The 19,803-nt window shown below is 39.5% G+C and overlaps 1 protein-coding gene across 1 annotated transcript in view; it reads left to right on the forward strand.

The window, feature by feature from the left end:
• DPP10 (dipeptidyl peptidase like 10) overlaps positions 1 to 19,803 on the forward strand; it is a 1,288,081-nt gene that overhangs the window by 255,835 nt on the left and 1,012,443 nt on the right. The window lies entirely within an intron of this gene.

The following is a 19,803-nucleotide window of genomic DNA, read 5'->3' on the forward strand; positions in this document are numbered from 1 at the left end:
GTTGTGATTGGCAAGGGCCTAATTTCCAAAATATACAAACAGCTCATACAACTCAATAACAACCCAATCAATAAATGGGTGGAAGACCTAAACAGACATTTCTCCAAAGAAGACACACAGATGACCAACAGGTACATGAAAAGATGCTCAACATCACCAATTATTAGAGAAATGGAAATCAAAACTACAGTGAGGTACCACTGGTCAGAATGGTCATCATTAAAAAATCTACAGGGCTTCCCTGGTGGCACAGTGGTTGAGAGTCCGCCTGCTGATGCAGGGGACACAGGTTCGTGCCCCGGTCCGGGAAGATCCCACATGCCACAGAGCACCTGGGCCCGTGAACCATGGCCGCTGAGCCTGCGCGTCTGGAGCCTGTGCTCTGCAGCGGGAGAGGCCACAACAGTGAGAGGCCCATGTACCAAAAAAAAAAAAAAAAAAAATTTACAAATAATAAATGCTGGAGAGGAGGTGGGGAAAAAGGGACCCTCCTACACTGTCGGTGGGAATGTAAATTGATACAGCCACTATAGAAAACAGTATGGAGGTTCCTTACAAAAGTAAAAATAGAGTTGCCATATGATCCAGCAATCCCACTCCTGGGCATATATCTGGACAAAACTATAATTCAAAAAGATGCATGCACCCCTATGTTCATAGCAGTGCTATTTACAGTAGCGAAGACATGGAAACAACCAAAATGTCCATCAACAGATAAATGGATAAAGAAGATGTGGTATATTTGTAAAATGGAATACTACTCAGCTATAAAAAATAATGAATAATGCCATTTTCAGCAACATGGATGGACCTAGAGATTATCATACTAAGTGAAGTAAGTCAGAAAGAGAAAACCAAAGATGTGATATCACTTATATGCAGAATCTAAAATATGACACAAATGAACTTATCTAAGAAAAAGAAACAGACTCACAGACATAGAGAACAGACTTGCGGTTGACAAGGGAGAGGTGGGTGGGAAAGGGATGTATTGGGATTAACAAATGCAAACTGTCATATATATATGTAATCACAGCTGTATGCCAGAAACTAACACAACATTGTAAATCAAGTGTACTTCAATAAAATAAATTAAAAAAACAACAAAGTTGCTTGCTTGGAATTGTACACAGAAGTGTGTTTGATATAAGAACCAGTGTTTTGGTTATGTGTGACTTGGTGAAGGAATTTCCTTTGGTATATACAGTAAATACAGTCAACATGGAGATGTGGAACTAGAATGGATCCTGGTGACACAGTGGGGTCATCTCCTCCTTAACCTTCCACATCTAAACCAAAGACAATGATCCTGAGATCCTAAATTGTCTTTCCTCGTCCAACTGAGCTTTATCCCTACACTAAACTGTACATAGGAAACAGGACTTGGGATAATATACAATGTACATAAGAAGGACTATGGACCATACCTGTCATGTAGCAATTTCAGCTAACTGGGATATCCCTCTTCTTGAGCATTCTTATTAAGCAATATCTTACTGTATAAAAACAAAGTTGTAATCTTATGTCCCAACTGACTTAGTCTTCCTTATTTAAAAGATAATGGTTTAAAGTGGATAAATTGTAAGGTGTCTGAAAATTATAGTATTTTAGAAGCGTCAGGATCCACTAATTAGGGAAGGGTGGTAAGTAGCTTCATTAATCCCATTTTATGGTGATCCAATATATTGAAGAGACTTGCACAGAATAACAACTACCATATTTATTCAAATATAAGACACATTTAAAAACACAAAAACACAACCACCACCACCTGCCAGTTGAGAAACAGAGAAGGGGTCGCAACAGAACCATCGCTGGCCTAGGCCTATGTGAATAAGCCATGCCTGGAGGGCTCATCCAATCATCAATACAGTTAATTTTCCTGGTAGAACCACAGGCAATTATATCTTAACTTATTTTTATATTCTTAACTTCCCACTAAGATTTCTTTAAAAATTTCATGAGGAGACCACACTGCAATGAAAAGTTATTGCACATGAAGTAGGCAGCATGCCTCATGCTGAGCAGAGCAGTTAAAGGCAATAGAAAGGGCTTGATCCTTCAGAGTTAAGTCTATGCATTCTCAAAGGCCATTTTGTGACTGATCATAAAAAGTCATGATCACTTAGGCATAAACCATCTACTTGTCAAAAGCGTCTTGCTGCTGTTCCTGCCAATGCAGGGGACATGGGTTCGAGCCCTGGTCTGGGAAGATCCCACATGCCGCGGACCAACCAAACTTAAATGTTGTTACTGAAAATAAAAGTGATAGCCTAGGTAATGAGTGCCATAATAATAAGTTAGACAAAAAAAGTGTTTTCCCCCACCACTACCTTCCCTTTCCCAAAGCTGTTATTAAACTGTTGGTGAATTTTACATTAAACGGTAATTTAGAATTAAAGAAAATAGTGATTGATTATAAAAATAGAACTAAAAATTCAGGGCTCCAAATTTTATATCTAGTAAACTACTAAACATTTTTATATCTTTTCATTTGTCTTGCTCTTGTCTTTTGCAAAGAACCCTATTTAAAAATCTCAAATCTCTGATGAGATATTGTAAGAGGGAATTGTCTGTTTTTAAAAAAGATTTGGCGAATGAATTTCCTTTGATATTTGTTTAAGTGCATTCGTTACTGTTCTGACACATAGAGCTAGAGCTTGAGAAATCATCAATCACTTCCCTACTTTTGGAAAGGGCTGTATCATCCCAGAATAGATTTTTACCTAAAATTTAAAAAGAGGAGTCCATCAGCCACTGTGGAGAACAGTATAGAGATTCCTTAAAAAAACTAGAAATAAGCTACCATATGATCCAGCAATCCGGCTCCTGGGTATATATCCCAATAAAACCATAATTTGAAAAGATACATACACCTCAATGTTCATTGCAGCACTATTTACAGTAGCTAGGGCATAGAAGCAACCAAAAAGTCCATCAACAGAGGAATGGATAAAGAAGATGTGGTACATATATACAATGGAATATTACTCAGCCATAAAAAGAACAAAATAATGCCATTTACAGCCAAATGGAAGGACTTAGAGGGTGTCATACTGAGTGAAGTAAGATAGAGAAAGACAAATATCATATGTGGAATATGTGGAATCTAAAAAAAATGGTACCAATTAACTTATTTACGAAACAGAAATAGAGTCACAGATGTAGAAAACAAACTTACAGTTACTAAGGGGGAAAGTGAAGGGGGAAGGATAAATTGGGAGACTGGGGTTGACATATACACACTATTATATATAAAATAGATAACTAATAAGGACCTGCCATATAGCACAGGGAACTCTGCTCCGTACTCTATAATGACATACATGGGAAAAGAATCTAAGAAAGAGTGGATATATGTATATGTATGACTGATTCACTTTGTCATACACCTGAAAATAGCACAGCATTGTGGATCAACTGTACTCCAATAAAAATTTTAAAAATAAATAAAATACAATAAAATAAAAAGAGTCCACCACAATTCCACACGAAAATGAAAGTCAGTGGTTTTCAAATATTAAAGCATGCATCAAAGTAGTATCGTTACCTCTTGATTTCTCTTTTTGATATTCACACTACATACATCTCCAGTCCTACACTGTTCAATATGGTAGCCACTAGCCATGTGGGACTGTTTACATTTAAATTAAATGAAAGTAAAATTTCAGTTCCTCTGCTGCACTAGCTGCATTTGAAGAGTGCAATTGTCGTGTATGGCTAGAGGCTACTGTATTAGACAGATACATACAGTTTCCATCATCATTGAAAGTTCTACTGGATGGGACTGCAGTTTAGTTAAGAAAATCTCTTCAAGGATTCTTGGATGTTATTTAAAATGAACATGGAGGAAAATGAACTTGCCTCGGGTTGTAATCAGTAGATGTAGACATTTACATGCTAAATGTGGAAGATGAGCTAGTCATAGAATTTTATAGCTCTAAGGACCCTAGGAGGTAATTTAATATAACTCCTCTTATTTTACTGTTGTGGAAACAGTAAAGGTTAAGTGTTTTGTGTAATGTCACCTAGGATTTTGTGACAATCATCAGTATTGGTAGTGACACACATTCACAAATTTTGAAAGAAAGCATGTAAAATGAATTCTTGCACTTAAACTAAGCCAAGTTCCCACTTGAGCAGATCCAACCTGGCTAATGTTTCCCCTAGAGACCAAATTCAAAGTTCCAGTCTGAGAATTGTTGATTTATTATTTCCATCCAGTCACTCTAACTATTCCAGCGTTTGGTTGATTCAATCAGGAATGCCCTCTTAAATATGCTGTAAAGTAATTTATTCAGGTTTAGCAAAACATTTTACTTTTGTGAGGCATCTGTTTAGCTAGACTTATTACTGACTGAGGGTTGAGGATCTATAGAGTGAAAGAGACTACAAAGTTGAAGCCTAGGTGTTGCTTTTACGTGTTTCCTCATTCAGCTGGATACTGAGGTGTCAGGCAATTTTGCATTTAAATCTCACATTAATGTTTACTAGTGCTGTGATGCTTAGTCCATCTGGGCTGCTAACAAAACCCCACAGTCTGGGTGGCTTATGAATAACAGAACTTTATTGTTCACAGTTCGGGAGGCTGAAAGTCTGAGATCAAGGTTCCAGCATGGTCAGGTGAAGGCTCTCCTCCTGGTCGCAGACTTATTGTATCTTAGTATGGTGGAAGGGGCTAGGGAGTTCTATAGAATCTCTTTTATAAGACCACTAATTCCACTCAAGAGGGCTCCACCCTCATGACTCAGGAACCTCCTAAAGGCCCTTCTTTCTCATACCATCACTTTTGGAGGGTAGGATTTCAACACATGACTTTTTTTGTTTGTTTTGTTTTGTTTTCAGTACGTGGGCCTCTCACCGTTGTGGACTCTCCCGTTGCGGAGCACAGGCTCCGGACATGCAGGTTCAGCGGCCATAGCTCACGGGCCCAGCCGCTCCACGGCATGTGGGATCTTCCCGGACCGGGGCACAAACCCGTGTCCCCTGCATCGGCAGGCGGACTCTCAACCACTGCGCCACCAGGGAAGCCCAACACGTGACTTCGGGCAGGGGACATGAACATTCAGACCGTAGCAGTGACCTGGCACAAAGATTAGGCATATTCATTACTGTACCCACTTGCCCCTTTACTGCAGTAGGCTCCCCTGTCCTTGCTCCTGCTAAGTCAGACTGTCCATGTTTATTGCTTCTCCAACATCTTTAACCAGGGCACAGGTGTATAGGTGTGTGCCTAGGTGGAGACCTGATCCAAAGGCAGCTGACCTGTAAGTGGGCCTATGACATAGGACTTGCATGGTGTAGTTCACAAGAATAAGCCAGGTATATGGTATTTTGAAATTTCCAATGAGGATAGTAAGAGACAAGAACAGTTAGTGGCAAGGGGAATGTCCAGAATTGAGGGTTGCCGAGATGTGGAGAGAATTGGTGCACGATTTTGAGCTGTATACAAGCAGAAACAATAACATTCAGAAACTGAAAACAGAGAAAGTTGGCCAGTGGCAGGGGACGGAGGGCAGGCATCAGAGTGCTTCAGAGAAGCTGAAATGTGCTCACAGGAGACAGGCAGCCATTAAGCGAGCAGCTACAAATTCTGAATGAGACCCAATTGTAGTTTGTTATCCTGATGACATTCCCTATTTGAGTTTCCTATTTGAGCTGTGAATCTCTTTATTTCTCCTTTCAGTTTTTTTTTTTTTTTTTAACTTGAAGTCATTTGTTAATTTTATGTAATTTGCAACCAAAGCATTCCTATCTCAATCTGGGGTAAGAATACCAATTCCAATAGCTTGTTGCAAGGACTAAAGGGAAAAATAAAGATGGCAACCTTTCAGAAACTCAGTAATTCTTTAAGGTAGTCAATTAATGAGGTTAAATGAAACAAGTTATTTCCCTAAAATGAATGGAAAAAAAAATTAGTGTTAAGATAACATTAGAGTTTTCTGAAATTTCCAATTAGTCTTCTTCAGTTTCCAGCATCTGTTACAAATAGTGCCCAGAGGCCATGTGCTAGTAGAAAGAGACCATCCGGAAGTGCGGATTTTGGACCACTTATTTGGTAGAGATTACTGTTGCCCAGCCATATCGGATTCTCCTCTACTTTCTGGATATATGAAATACTGTGTTTTCCAGATCCTTGCTCAAGACCATATTATTAGTTCCAAACAATAGCCTGAGTAGAATTTGCGCGTCTTTTCTGAGTAAGAGCCATGACTAGCCCTGACAAACCAGCAGCTGTCTTTATCTGTCATAGTGATTCCAAAAGGCACATGTGGAGATGATGAAGCCACAAGATGGAAAACTACAGAAGTCTATAAAGTCATATGTTAGAAGAAAGTCATGCCTTAGAAGAGAGCTGCCCTGGTGAGCTACCCAGATTGCAGCAGAATTGTATAAGCAAGGAACACTTTTAAAGGCTAAGCCACTGTGAGGTTTGGGGTTTATACATTACACAGCATAAACCATTCTATCTTGACTGTGGTAATTTGCAACGTCTAGGTGAAGTTGTTACTATTTTTCCTAGTACTCTGACTTCCTCATGCATATACTAGAAGAAGTTAGACTAGAGTTCCTCCAATGACTCTTCTAAGGTATACATTCATTCTACAGTTCTTCTCTAATGCCTGCCCTACTTATCTTGCTGATTTACTGAGAAGATGCTCTGAAAAGGAGCAAGGACCTTACTGATACATTCTTATAAACAAAAGATGTTGCTGTCAAAGCTGACAGCTTCCAAAGGAGGTCTTGCTATTTCTGAATTAAGCATTTGGAATGACGTCAATTTTAATTTTTAATTTGGGTATGTGCAAGTTTTTATCCTTTTCAGTTGGGGATATTTGAAGAGACTTTTTTCCCCCTTGTTTTGCTAGTATTTGAAAGCACACTTTAAAGACTGCAGAGAACTGTAACTGACTGAGCAAATCTGTTAGCTTCACTGTGGCTCCTCAGCCTGTTTTTCTCTATCACCCAACGTGAATCTTACCTTCGGTGTCCTTGGCTAGTACTCTGATTCTACAGGTCAACCCTGCCCAAGGGTGCCTAGGAGAGTCATTGCTTGACTTACAGAAGCATGCTTACGTTATAATGAACAAATTTGGCCTTGATAGGGAAGGACCTACTCATTCCTTCACACTCAATAGGGTATGACAATCCCAGAGACAGACAAAAGATCAAAATACCACCTTGGAAATCCAGTAACTCTCAGCTTAGAAAACAACAGTGGGATAGAGAGAATATCTAATAATTTTCATCCAGAACAACTGAGAGCTCCAGTTCTGAACCTATCACTACCTCTCTGGGTGACTTTTTTGCAAGTTACTCAATTTCTCTAAACCTCAGCTCTCTCCTTTGAAAAATGGGTTAATAGCAACTACTTTACAGTATAGTTGAGAAAGTAAAATAAGACAGCTTATGCAAAGCACAAAGAATAATGCATGGCTGCATAGTAGCTACAAATGCCATTTCTCTCATTTCTCTTACACAGGGAAGGTAAGGAAAGAATATAGATAGTATTTCCTGATGAGAAAGTCCTAGATGAAGAGAATTGTCAGATAAGTACATACTAAAGATCCTGAATATGGAGAGGAGAGGCCAGCAAGAGAACTCATAATTTTGTTCTGGACTGCCACTGTACTCTTTTTATCAAGAATAATAATTAAAAATTCTTACATTGGCACATGATTTTTTACAGTTGTTTCCCAACTGAGTTTTAAGGAGAGGAGGTCTCAGGATCTGAAGGATGGAAAGAATATCACCCCATTTTAAACATAGGCCTTGAGGAGTCTGGAAACTTTTTGACTATTTAAGTAGTTAGTATCCAAACAAAAAGGAAAACCTAGGTTATAAAACAACCAAGTAAGTAGACTATTCCTACCATTAAGGCCTTCTTTTTTCTAGGAATTGTGTCATGTCGACCAAAAGGTACACAGAGAGTAACAGTATAGTTTCTGCCCTCAAGGGGATGAAATTCTGATGAGGAAGAAAATTAAATAAACAATTAATTTCAGTCCAGTGTGATAAGTACTATACTGGAGATAAGCACACTTTGTCAATGAAACTCAGTGCATGCTTAAACCACCAGGGGCGGGAGTGTTTGTATGCATGTTTGTGGGACAGGGGTAGAAAATCAGCAAGTCTTCCTGATGGAGATGTTTATAAGCTCCTTCAGGCTAGTTTTAATGTTAGGCAGCTGCCCACACCTTGTGGGCTGGGTTTCTTGACCATCAGACCTCTCAGCCTCCATCAAGAAACATGTAAAATATTGGGCAAGACCTTGAAGACAAACATTCCGTGCTTTGAAGCTTAGAATTCCTTTGAACCTTAAAAGTTTTCATTTTCAAGAGAACTTTGTTAAAATGCAAATTCCTGGCAAATGCTTGATCTTATCAGCTGGCACCTTTTGGGGAATTAGTGAGCCTTGCTGGAGGTCTGGAGGTAAGGAGTTAAAAAAAGTTTCAAGGAAGGGAATGGTGATAGTTGGAGAGATGCCCAGCACCAAAAACAAACTGTATTGACCTCTTTTTTTTGGACCAAGGCTAGACAAGACTTCTGTCAGTCAGTTCAGTGAAGCTTTGGTTCTGTTCAACCCTACTGGTTCCAAAATATAAAGTGAGAAAAGTAAAGAGTCCATTAGCTCAGAGTAAGGTGGCCCAGAGGATTGAAGCATACCAGTCTATTTTCCTATTTGATAGCGGTCGTGGTTGAAGGCTAGTGGGGCAATGACCGTGTCCTTATTGATCCCAGGTGAGAAGTGGGACCCGATCTTACTACTCCTCCCTCTTTGATGCATGCTCTCTTTCTTTTCTTTTACTGCTTTTTCATTTGCTCAGTTCTCCATCTTTTCCAATGAGAAATATACAAAGCCTCAGGAAGAGAACTACAAACACATTTACAGTGAGCATTAGTTAATGACTTAATATGTCATGTCCGAATAAATAAATTGCTAATGGCTAAACTCCACAAACAGTAATGCTATCATTTGCATACTAGAATCTATGGGCTTTAGCCCATAGATAAATCTCCCTCTGCATATTCATATAGAAGGATAAGCCCAACAAAAGTGATGAACCTAGACAGGGTAAGGGGATCATGGCCATAGGATATGAGGAATACGTGATATACTCTCTACATGGGTTGATAGATGACTCTACTATCTACCAAGTCATGTAAGCTGGAAAGCCAGGCTATCTCTGACTCCCCCATCCACCTCATTATCCACATCCAGACTTGTCCTAAGTTCTTCTAATTTTCATTTTGAATACTTGTTGAATCCATTTCCCACTCCTTTCCATGCTCACAGCTTCTGCTTTACATCAAGCTCTCTCCTGCTCAAACAGGTAGAACAGTGATCTCCTTGCCTCCCATCTTGTCCCTCTGTAGATCCATCTTCCACTCAGTTTCCAGGATTCAAAGGCCATATCTAACGATGCCACTGCTCTTTCAGTAGCTCCATGTCTTCTAGAGAGGAGAGTGTGAGCTCCCCTCCATGACATCTAAAGCCTTTGATGATAGGATGGTGATGCAGATGGTAAAGATGGCTAAGGTTTCCTGAGCATTACCATGTGCCAGATACACTGCACTAGATGTTTTGATGTATGTTACTTAACTTAATCCCTTAATATATTCTGGAATAGTTATTATCTATCTTTTACAGAAGAAGAAACTGCTTTCAGGGTTTGTTTGCCTGGCTAGGAAATGCTGGAGAAGAGATTTTATCCAAGGTCAATCATTCCCCAGAGTACTCATAACTACAATATTACATTCCCTTGCTTCTCCTAAAATCAACATGACAAACAAGAAGGTGGTCTTTTTATCTTTTAGGAAGTCCAGTGTGTAATTGAACAAATGTGGTTTCAGCAGAAGTCCTACAATTCATTTGGGAAAAGCTAAGCTAGCCAGCCAAGTGGCTCAGATGAGCCAACGATTCCTTAAATCAATATTCAGGCCCCCAGGGCAAGCAGCATTAGGGAGTGGTTTGTGCTTTTTAATACTGACTTCCTCAACTTTTTATAGGAGTCATACTTTTATCTGTTTTGGATGATATTTTTAATCCCTCCTTTGTAGGCCAAATGCAGGTTTCCAAAAGGTACTGGTGAATAAACATTTAAAGTTTGACCTGGTGGCACTGCCTTCCAATCAGCACTTCTATTTCATCATTATCTCCTTTTTTGTATGAAAATATTTGTTTCTGTGACTACTGGAAAATTTTACTTTGCTTTGATTTTTGCTCTGAATTATTTTTAATTTTAATTATAGACAAATAGAAAATGAATGTACTGAGACATTTTTGTTTCAGAAACAGCAATGGAAATCATTGGGTCTGTCAATAGCAATGCTTGCACTGTTTACAATAGTCAAGACATGGAAACAACTTAAATGTCCATCGACAGATGAATGGATAAAGAAGGTGTGGTACACACACACAAACACACACACACACACACACACACACACACACACACACAATGGAATATTACACAGCCATTAAAAAGAATGAAATAATGTAATTTGCTGCAACATGGATGGACCTAGAGATTATCATACTAAGCAAAGTAAGTCAGAAAAAGAAAGACAAATTCCATATGATATCACTTATCTGTGGAACCTAAAATATGACACAAATGAACGTATCTATGAAACAGAAAAAGACCCACAGACATAGAGAACAGACTTGTGGTTGCCAAGCGACGGTGGGGCTGGGGGGGGTGTGGGCAGGGATGGATTTGGAGTTTGGAATTAGCAGGTGCAAACTATTATATATAGAATGGATAAACAACAAGGTCTTGCTGCATAGCACAAGGAGCTATATTCAATATCCTGTGATAAACTAGAACGGAAAAGAATATGAAAAAGAATATATATGTATAACTGAATCACTTTGCTATACAGCGGAAATTAACACATCATTATAAATCAACTAAACTTCAATAAAATTTTTAAAAAATAGTAATGGTTTAGCCTCAACTGGATACACTTTAGATGCAAGCAGATCGCCTGTGTTTTGAATTATGAAGGGAAAAGAAAAATTGAGGCGTATGCTCATATTCCTGGAAATATTTTATGAAAAGATGTGCCCAAAGAGCAAAGTATGATTAGTATCCTCTAATGTTATAAATTCCGGAAATGGAAATGCTCCTTTTAACATATACAAATATAGTTTGAATAATGCATCGTCTATCTTTATGCTGTTTTCAGAAGGACATTATTTCTTATTGCAGAGGACACATATGACTTTCTTGGCTTCCTGCATGGAAGAGGAAAGGATTCAAATGTGTGAACCCCCATTTTCCCAGCATCATCCTTTTCATTTGCTCCCTCAGAGAAACTGTTTATTTTTCATTCCTAATAGCAGCAGTGCACTGTTGGCCTGGTGCTTGATTTGCTACAGGGCTAGTAGGCAGGGTCCTCTCTGGGGGAGAATGATTAAGCAGGAATTTGGGGAACAGGTGGATAGCTGGGATTGCCGCTGGAAGCAAGCCTGCAAGGAAGGCAGTAGCAGCAAATAGAAGTTTAGCCGCCTCTGGTGACAAGGTCTTCAGGGACTCTTCCTCCAGGCTAGGTTTGCAGCTGGGAACATCAACCTCCCTCCTGACCAGTGGCTTATTAACATTCTGAATATCACTTTCAATTAAATTTCTCAAATGCTCATTTAGTTTCTGGTTAATAAGTCAGGATTAGATGTCATGTATGATCCAGCAGGTTGTTTTAAAAGATAAAAATAAAAGAAGCCCTCAGATAAGTTAAGTGGCAGGCATGTTCCTGTGCCCACATGGTGCCCAAACCACTGGCCACTATTGGCTTTGCAAATGGACACAGGGCATTTTTTAAGGTATTTTTCCTAATGGAAGATTTCAATCAAATATTCACTCCTAGGAAAACCAACATATTGTTTCCTGATAGCTGCACAAATTCAATCAGCTTCTTTAGTCCAAATTATTCAGGGTTTCTGTAGTACAGTACTCCTACAGATAGGGGGCAGAGGTAGTTGTAAGATGGTACTACAGGTAGGATCTGTCAGGCTAGGAACACCTTTTCTGAGGTGCTCATGTTAATAAAAATAATTGCAGTGAGAACTGCTATTTATTGTCTGTCATTGTGGTCAGCACTTCCAGTAAAAACCTCACCTATGTTTTTTATTTTTAATTTTTTTGGTGTTTCACATTTTTCAGGTGTACTTTCTTTGTTTTATTGAAGTATAGTTGATTTACAATATTACATTAGTTTCAGGTACGCCACACAGTGATTCAATATTTTTATAGATTATATTCCCTTTAAAGTTATAATAAAATATTGGCTATATTCCCTTTGCTGTACAATATATCTTTATAGCTTATTTATTTTATGCATAGTAGTTTGTGCCTCTTAATCCCTTACCCCTATTCCCCCACCCCCACCCCCACCCCACCCCGCCATACCACTGGTCACCATGAGTTTGGTCTCTCTGTGAGTCTTTTTCTGTCTTGTTATATTCATTTGTTTTATAACAATTCCACATATAAGTGATAACATATGGTATTTGTCTTTCTCTGTCTGACTGACTTCACTAAGCATACTGCCTTCTAGGTCTCTCCAGGTTGCTGCAAACATCAGAATTTCATACTCTTTTATGGCTGTGTAATATCCCATTGTATATGTGTGTACGTGTACACATCTTATCCATTCATCAAAGAAATGCAAATCAAAGTCACAGTGAAATACTTACACCTATCAGAATGGCTATCATCAAAAAGCTGACAAATAATAAATGTTGGCGAGCATGTAGAGAAATGGGAACCTTTGTACACTCTTGGTGGGACTGTAAATTGATGCAGCCACTACAGAAAACAGTATGGAGGTTCCTCAAAAAACTAGAAATAGAACTATCATGTGATCCAGCAATTCCACTCTTGGGTATATATATCCAAAGAAAACAAAAACCCTAATCTGAAAAGATACAAACCTCATTTAATCATCACATCAATCCTCTGAGGAAAGTCTAACATCCAGTTTCAGATGGTGAAACTGAGACATAGAGTTTCGTTTGCCCACCACCAAAAGAGCTAGTTTGTGCTAATAGAGAAGTGACAGTTATATAATAGGAGTCACTCTTTCATCTTCAGTCTTCTTTCCCTCTTCTCCACCCTCTTCTTGAAAGTGGAACAGGCTTAGCTCTCATGGACTCTTGATAGACTTACTGGCTAACAGTGAACCAGTGGGGAGGAGTGCAGAGGTGGGAGGCAAGCAGGGGGGAAGATCAGGGTGCCCTGATCACACTGGAAGAGTCGTGAGAAGATGCAGGTGATGCAGTAGATGCAGATGCAGTGCTGCATCATCACTTTTCCCTCAAGAACATGTGTTTACGCTCTACCTATGCTCCAAAGCCAGGGCAGTTGAAGAATTTTGAAAGCTCCAGGGCTTTGGAGTCAAAACCTGGTCTGAGTCCCACCAATACCTTTTTCTAGTTGTGTGAACTCAGGAGAGCTACTTTATCCTGGGCCTCTGTTGTTTCTAAAGCGTGACTTTCCCCCCACTTCGTTAGACATCTTGACCCTTGGTCACAGGTGTAGGTGTATGACCCAGGCTTGGGCAGTTATCGTGCCCCATTCTCTTGGACAAAGAAAATGTTTCAGAGATGGCCTTTGGAATCCTGCCACCCAGGTCTGTCCAGAGAAGTGAACTGTGTTTGAAGGCGCTCTATTTCTAAGTATGCATGACCTTGAATTAGCATTATGACCTTTCTCTATGTGGTAAAATCATGGCATTGGATTAGATCAGGTTCTCTTTACTTCCGACAAGCTCTGATAGTTTATTACTCCATCTGAAGGAAAATACACTCTCAGTTTTTATTCAATGTAGTTGGGTTTTATAAAATATCAGATATGGGGGGAGGCGTTTTGAGGCAAAATCTGTTAGTTGGCTATAAATCACTACAACCAAGGGATTTTTTAAAATGAGTTTTACAAAAAGACTTTGTACACTGGAGTTTGGAAGTCTTTTTTGAAATAGTCTTTGGAAACCAATTCACTTACAAGAAATTTTGTAAGTTCAGTATTTTTGACACATGACTCCATACCCATAAAGGGAGGGAAGTTTCACTGGGATAGAGTTTACAAAATCCTGAGTGGCTATAATTACAAAATACATTTTGCATAGAAATGTGCTAACAAGAAACAATAAGAGGCATTTGAAATAAGAAACCCAAGGGAGAAAAAGAATTCATGAAGCAGAGAATGTTAAAATAAATATTTGCTGAGTATTTGAATACATTCAAAGAGCAAAACTTTTTAATATATGTTTTCAATTGAAAATCAGAAGGTGGCAGCACTGCTTACTGAATAGACTTAGATGACAGCTTGAAGGAAACCTGCAGAGAGAATAAGCCATATTGTAGTTTATAAGCAGCAGCTAGAAGTTTATGGCTAAAAATGAAATAATTGTTGGTGAAATGCACCCCTAAAACCTCCAAGCACATTTTGGGGTTTGAAATAGTGACCCAGTTTTGGATAGCTTTCACCTCCAAGGATGCAGTGGAGCCAGAAGCTTAACAGAACGAAGAAGGAGGCTCTGGACAGTTTTGGGCCTTTGGCTAAATTTCTTTCCATTAGACATAAAAAAATAAAAACCCAAAGTATGGTCCCCAGATCTGCAGCATCAAAATCACCTGGTAATTTGTAAGAAATGCTAATTTTCCAGCCCTGCCTCAGACCAACTGATCAGAAGTTCTAGGCTTAGGGTCCAGAAATCTGGGTTTTCTAAGCCTTCTAGGTGATTCTGGTGTACAGTCAACTTTGAGAACTGAAGGTGTTGGTGTTGAGACTACTGTTATCAGTCATATTTCAAAATGTGCAGCAAGTCCTCAAACAATACCTTGCTGTAGGATTTACCAATTATGTGTTCTTATGTATAGCTCTAACCATAAATAAGCTTGAATAATAAGGGTGGGCCTAAAAAGATAACCTGAAAGAAAGCAACCCCCTAAAAATGGACTGGAACAGTCAGTGAGAAATGTAGGAAGGTATGAGGTTTTTCCCTTACATCTTTTGAATTTCTGCCTACTTTCCAATAGCATGGAAATCTTCAGAAAAAATAACTATGTTTAAAGTAATTTTCTCTATCAGAAATGCTTACAACTTATTCCTCAATACAATGAGAAAGAAAATTTTGAAAATGATTTTTAATTGTTCTCAGAGAGAACAAATGCATAATAAAAGTATAATGCAAGCTGATGGTCCAAAAAAGCTGGAGGTGAAAAGTCAATTACACTTAAAAAGCATAGAGACTCTGGGAAGAAGAAGTAATTTTGCCTTTTTAATGGGGATCGACTAAAATCTAGTTCGGAAAAATTCATTCCTGTTTTATTAATTAATTGCGTGGTTTTACAGTAGATGGCAGGTAATGGGACCATTATTCCATTAGGTAAAATAACCCAACCACAGACAAAACACCCAAAACGGTGGCTGGCCACCTCAGGGGGCCGCAAGGAGGGACAGTCCTCTGCTGTGGCCACAAATGTCCAAGGCTCCATTTTAACTTCACAGATCCATGAAGTGCATTTTGGCATGGCATCCAGACTTGATCAGTCCCTCAGGCAGTCTCTTTTTAACCAAACCCACAAGAAGTTCACATCAATATCACCTACCATGCCAATTTTTTTTTTTTTTTCCAGTTTGCTGTGTGCAGCAGAAGTAAAGAGCCAGCCAGAGAGTCTGTTAAGTGATCCACATGTACATACCTAGTCTTCTTGGAGAATGCAAGGGAGAGTTAAATTAAAATTAGAAACGTGCTTGGTGAACATAATATCCAATCATAAAAAATTAGCTGAGAAGTTTAGCATCCTAATGCCCCCATCTCCACTGTGAAGATAGACTGTGAGACAAACCTGCTAATTGAGTTTTCGAGTCACAGCATTGTTACCTCTGAGCAGAATGTATTCCGCTTCTCTGACTGGTTTTTCCATGTTCTGTGCTCCACTTCCCCCCACAGTCGACACTTTCTTTTTTGAGGCATCGTAATATCATTCATTTTTTGAGGTATCTTAATATCATTTCTTCGGATTTAGGTAAGGACAATCAAGTTTCCAAGCATACCTTTGTCTTTTTATTTATGTATGTGTTTTATTACGTAAGTTTCAGGTGTACTATGTCATAATTTGACATCTATGTACAAAGGGATCACCACCACACGTCTGGTATGCATCCGTCACCGTACAGATGGGCTCCTTCACATGTTTCACTAGCCCGCCCCCCCCCCCAACTCCCTTCCCCTCTGGTAACCACTAGTCTGACCTCTGTATCTATGACTTTGTTTTTGTTTTATTTTGTTTGTTTGTTTTTGGATTCCACATATGAGTGAAATCCTACAGTATTTGTCTTTTCATCTTTCGTGTTTTGTTTTTTTTTTGGCCATGCCACTTGGCTTTCGGGATCTTAGCTCCCTCACCAGGGATTGAACCCTGTGCCCTTAGGAGTGAAAGCTCGGAGTCCTAACGATTGGACCTCCAGGGAATTCCCCGGTCCTTTGTCTTTTTTGTCACTGATTAACAGCACTGTAGTGCTACTCTTCCTAATAATAGATATCATGGTTGAGTGTTCCTCGGTGCCAGAACCTTGGAATGCCAGAGTGTTTGGTCCTAGACCTCCTGAAGTTTACATTCCAACAGAGAAAGCAGCAGCCAGTGTAACAGGCAACCACAAGTCAGCAGTGTGGGGCATGCAATGAGGGGAGAGGGAGTGGGCTATGGTGCCTTAGAGGGACAGCTGCCCTTCATACTGAGGTCAGGGAAGGCTCCCTCGAGGAAGTAGTCTCTACTCTGAGTCCCAGGCTAAGGGAATGAGAGACGGAAGGAGAAGGGTTTGCAGCAAAGTCAGTGGCAGTTGTTAAATTTCAAAAGGAAGGAAGAACACAAAAAATTTGATGAACCAAATGGAGTAATATGGCTCCTGCACAAAGTAGAGAGACTAGGGGAGAATGGGATGGGAAAGATCTTGTTAGAGACTTAAGCTGGAGCCAGGTCAAGAAGGATTCTGTTTACATTATCAAGAAGTTCATTATTTATGTTGATGGTGAGCCAGTTAATGGTCTTAAGTAGAAGAGTGACTCAGTATAATCTGTATTTTAGAAAGCTCATTCTGGCTACAGGATATACTATGGATTGAAAAGAGGCAAAGCTTGAAGGAAGAATGTCTGAATTCTTGTTTCATTTCTTTTTCAGTACAGTCCTATATGATAAGAATAATAAGTTTATCTGCCAAGAATTTTATATCAATTTTATTTAATCTTTATAATAATGCTATAAGGTAGGTTATACTAGTAGTATCCTAATTGCATAGATAAGAAAAATTACTGTTAGGAAGTTTAAGTAACTTGCCCAAGGTCACACAGCTGGTAAGTGTTACAATCAGGATATGAACTCAGTTTGGGCTCTTACCTGCTGGACCACTGCCTCCACCCTAGAGGAGAAGATGGCCTGAACTAGTTAGTGGCAGCTGGAAAGCAGAGAAGGCCACACACTGGAGAGCTATTAAGACAGTAGAAAGGGCAAGTCTTGGTGACTGCTTAAAGGTAGGTGGTGGGGAAGTCTTAAGGTTGCCTCAGAGTCACTACAAATTTTGCTCCCAACTTCACTTGGACCCTCTTCAGTTTGGCGATCTTTTCACTTGTTTTCTGGCCCCATCTCTTTTGCTTCATAACAACCATCTCAAACCTTCTCCACTCCTCTGCAGACACTGTGCTGTTGCATCTCTCCTCCACCTCAGTGGCTGCTTACAGTTCCTACTTAGTGCTGGATCTTCGGCTAAGATTAGTAATAATGTCCTTCTGTTTGCCAGGTTCAAATGAATTAACTGGTTCTTTATCAAAACATTTAGAACATAATGAGAAGAGACAGAAGTCAGTGAAAATGAAGATCTCTTTATGTCTTACTCATAGTAATATCAAATAATAGCATCTGTTTCCAGCCATGGTTTCTCAGCCTTTTGCTAGAGCAGTTTTGTTCTTTTGTTTCAAAGGTCTGAGCTGATAAGACTTCCATCCTCAGGAGGGACCGATAGGGAGAGGAAATAAAGTACATCCATGGTAGAGCCTTGCAGATATGATGTGGTCACTCCTTTCACCAGAAATCGCAGGAGGCTGTCTGAACCTCTCCTTTATATTTTAGGTAATTGATAGTAATGACATCTGGTAACAACTTGTATTTTCTCCTTTAGGGCCAGAAAGGCTAGCTTTTGTTCTTTTCACATAGAATTGCTACGGAGTAGCCAAATCATCATTCCAGAGAAAGATCTGTGTGCTTCCACTTCCTTTCATAGACAGAAGTTATATAAATTATTAAATAAATGGATAAAGTGGACAAATGGATAAAGTGGACAAAGCCTCGTGGTACCACACTTTAGGGATATTAGTTTATTTAGCCAATTTCTTCTCAGGTGCAGGAAGGATTATCACAGGAAAATGTCTAAGAAGATCTTTGAAAATATTTATTTTATTTTTATTGGAGTATAATTGCTTTACAATGTTGTGTTAGTTTCTGCTGTACAATGACGTGAATCAGCTATATGTATACCTATATACCCTCCTTCTTGGACCTCCCTCCCAACCCTCCCCTCCACCTTCCCATCCATCTACGTCGTCACAGAGCCCCAAGCTGAGCTTCCTGTGCTGTATAGCATGTTCCCCCTAGCTATCTATTTTATGCAGCCCCAAGCTGAGCTTCCTGTGCTGTATAGCATGTTCCCCCTAGCTATCTATTTTATGCAGGGTAGTGTATATGTGTCAATCCTAATCTCCCAATTCGTCTCACCCTCCCCTTCCCGCCCTGTGTCCGCACATCCCTCTCAATTCTTGCTATTAGTTGGAGCAGATAGAAGTCCTGATCCTTGTGGCATGGCACACGCATTACTTCGCTAGAGCTGTCATAACATCATAACAAGATACCATAGACTGTGTGGCTTAAACAACAGAAATTTATGTTCTCACGTTTCTGGAGGATGGAAGTCCAACGTCAATGTCAGCAGGTCTGATTTCTTCTGTGGCCTCTCTCCTTGGCCTGTAGATGGCTGTCTTCTCCCTTTGTCCTCACATGGCTTTTTCTCTGTGCATTCCCGTCCCTGGTATCGCTTCCTCTTCTTCCAAGGACATCAGTCAGATTGGCTCATTTTAACTTAATTACCCCCTCAAAGGCCCAGTCTCCAAATAGAGTCACAATCCGAGGCACTAGAGGTTAGGGTTTCCACATACGGATTTTGAAAAGACACAATTCAGTCCTTAAAAGTTTATCATTGCATTTGTGTTTATTGTTATCCAAAAACAACACCACCAAAAGAAAAAGAGCCCAGAAAAAAAATATAGAACTGTTACAATAATGACATCCAGTTTGATCACATTTCCAAGCCTGGAGACCAGAGAGTTTTCAGTGCTTGCAAAAGGCAGGGGTGAATTTTTTTCCACCGGGCTAGCCCTATTTTGGAATCCTTAGAATAAGCAAGGGTCCAAAATGTTCAAGACTCCAGATAATGTAAAAATCTTTCAGACAGTTTTCACTGTTTCTTCATTCTATATTCTAAGATGTAAAACACATACCGATGATCATTGGTTCCGTCCCTCTGCTTAACATTCAAGCAAATCAGCTTTTCGTGAGGGTTACAGGGGATTTTACTTATAAGTTGACATCACCATCAAAGGGGGAGATATCCTGGTTCTTTCATAATCTTTCATGAGACCTTCCAAGGGGAACTCTCTAGGCATTTGAGTTGCCAAATATATAATCTGAATTTCTGAGAAAGGAGCACACAAATATGACTCACAAGTTACAGTTTGTTAATTAGTTTT

Source organism: Pseudorca crassidens, chromosome 6 (assembly GCF_039906515.1).
Source record: "Pseudorca crassidens isolate mPseCra1 chromosome 6, mPseCra1.hap1, whole genome shotgun sequence".
In the NCBI taxonomy this organism is placed as follows: domain Eukaryota; kingdom Metazoa; phylum Chordata; class Mammalia; order Artiodactyla; family Delphinidae; genus Pseudorca; species Pseudorca crassidens.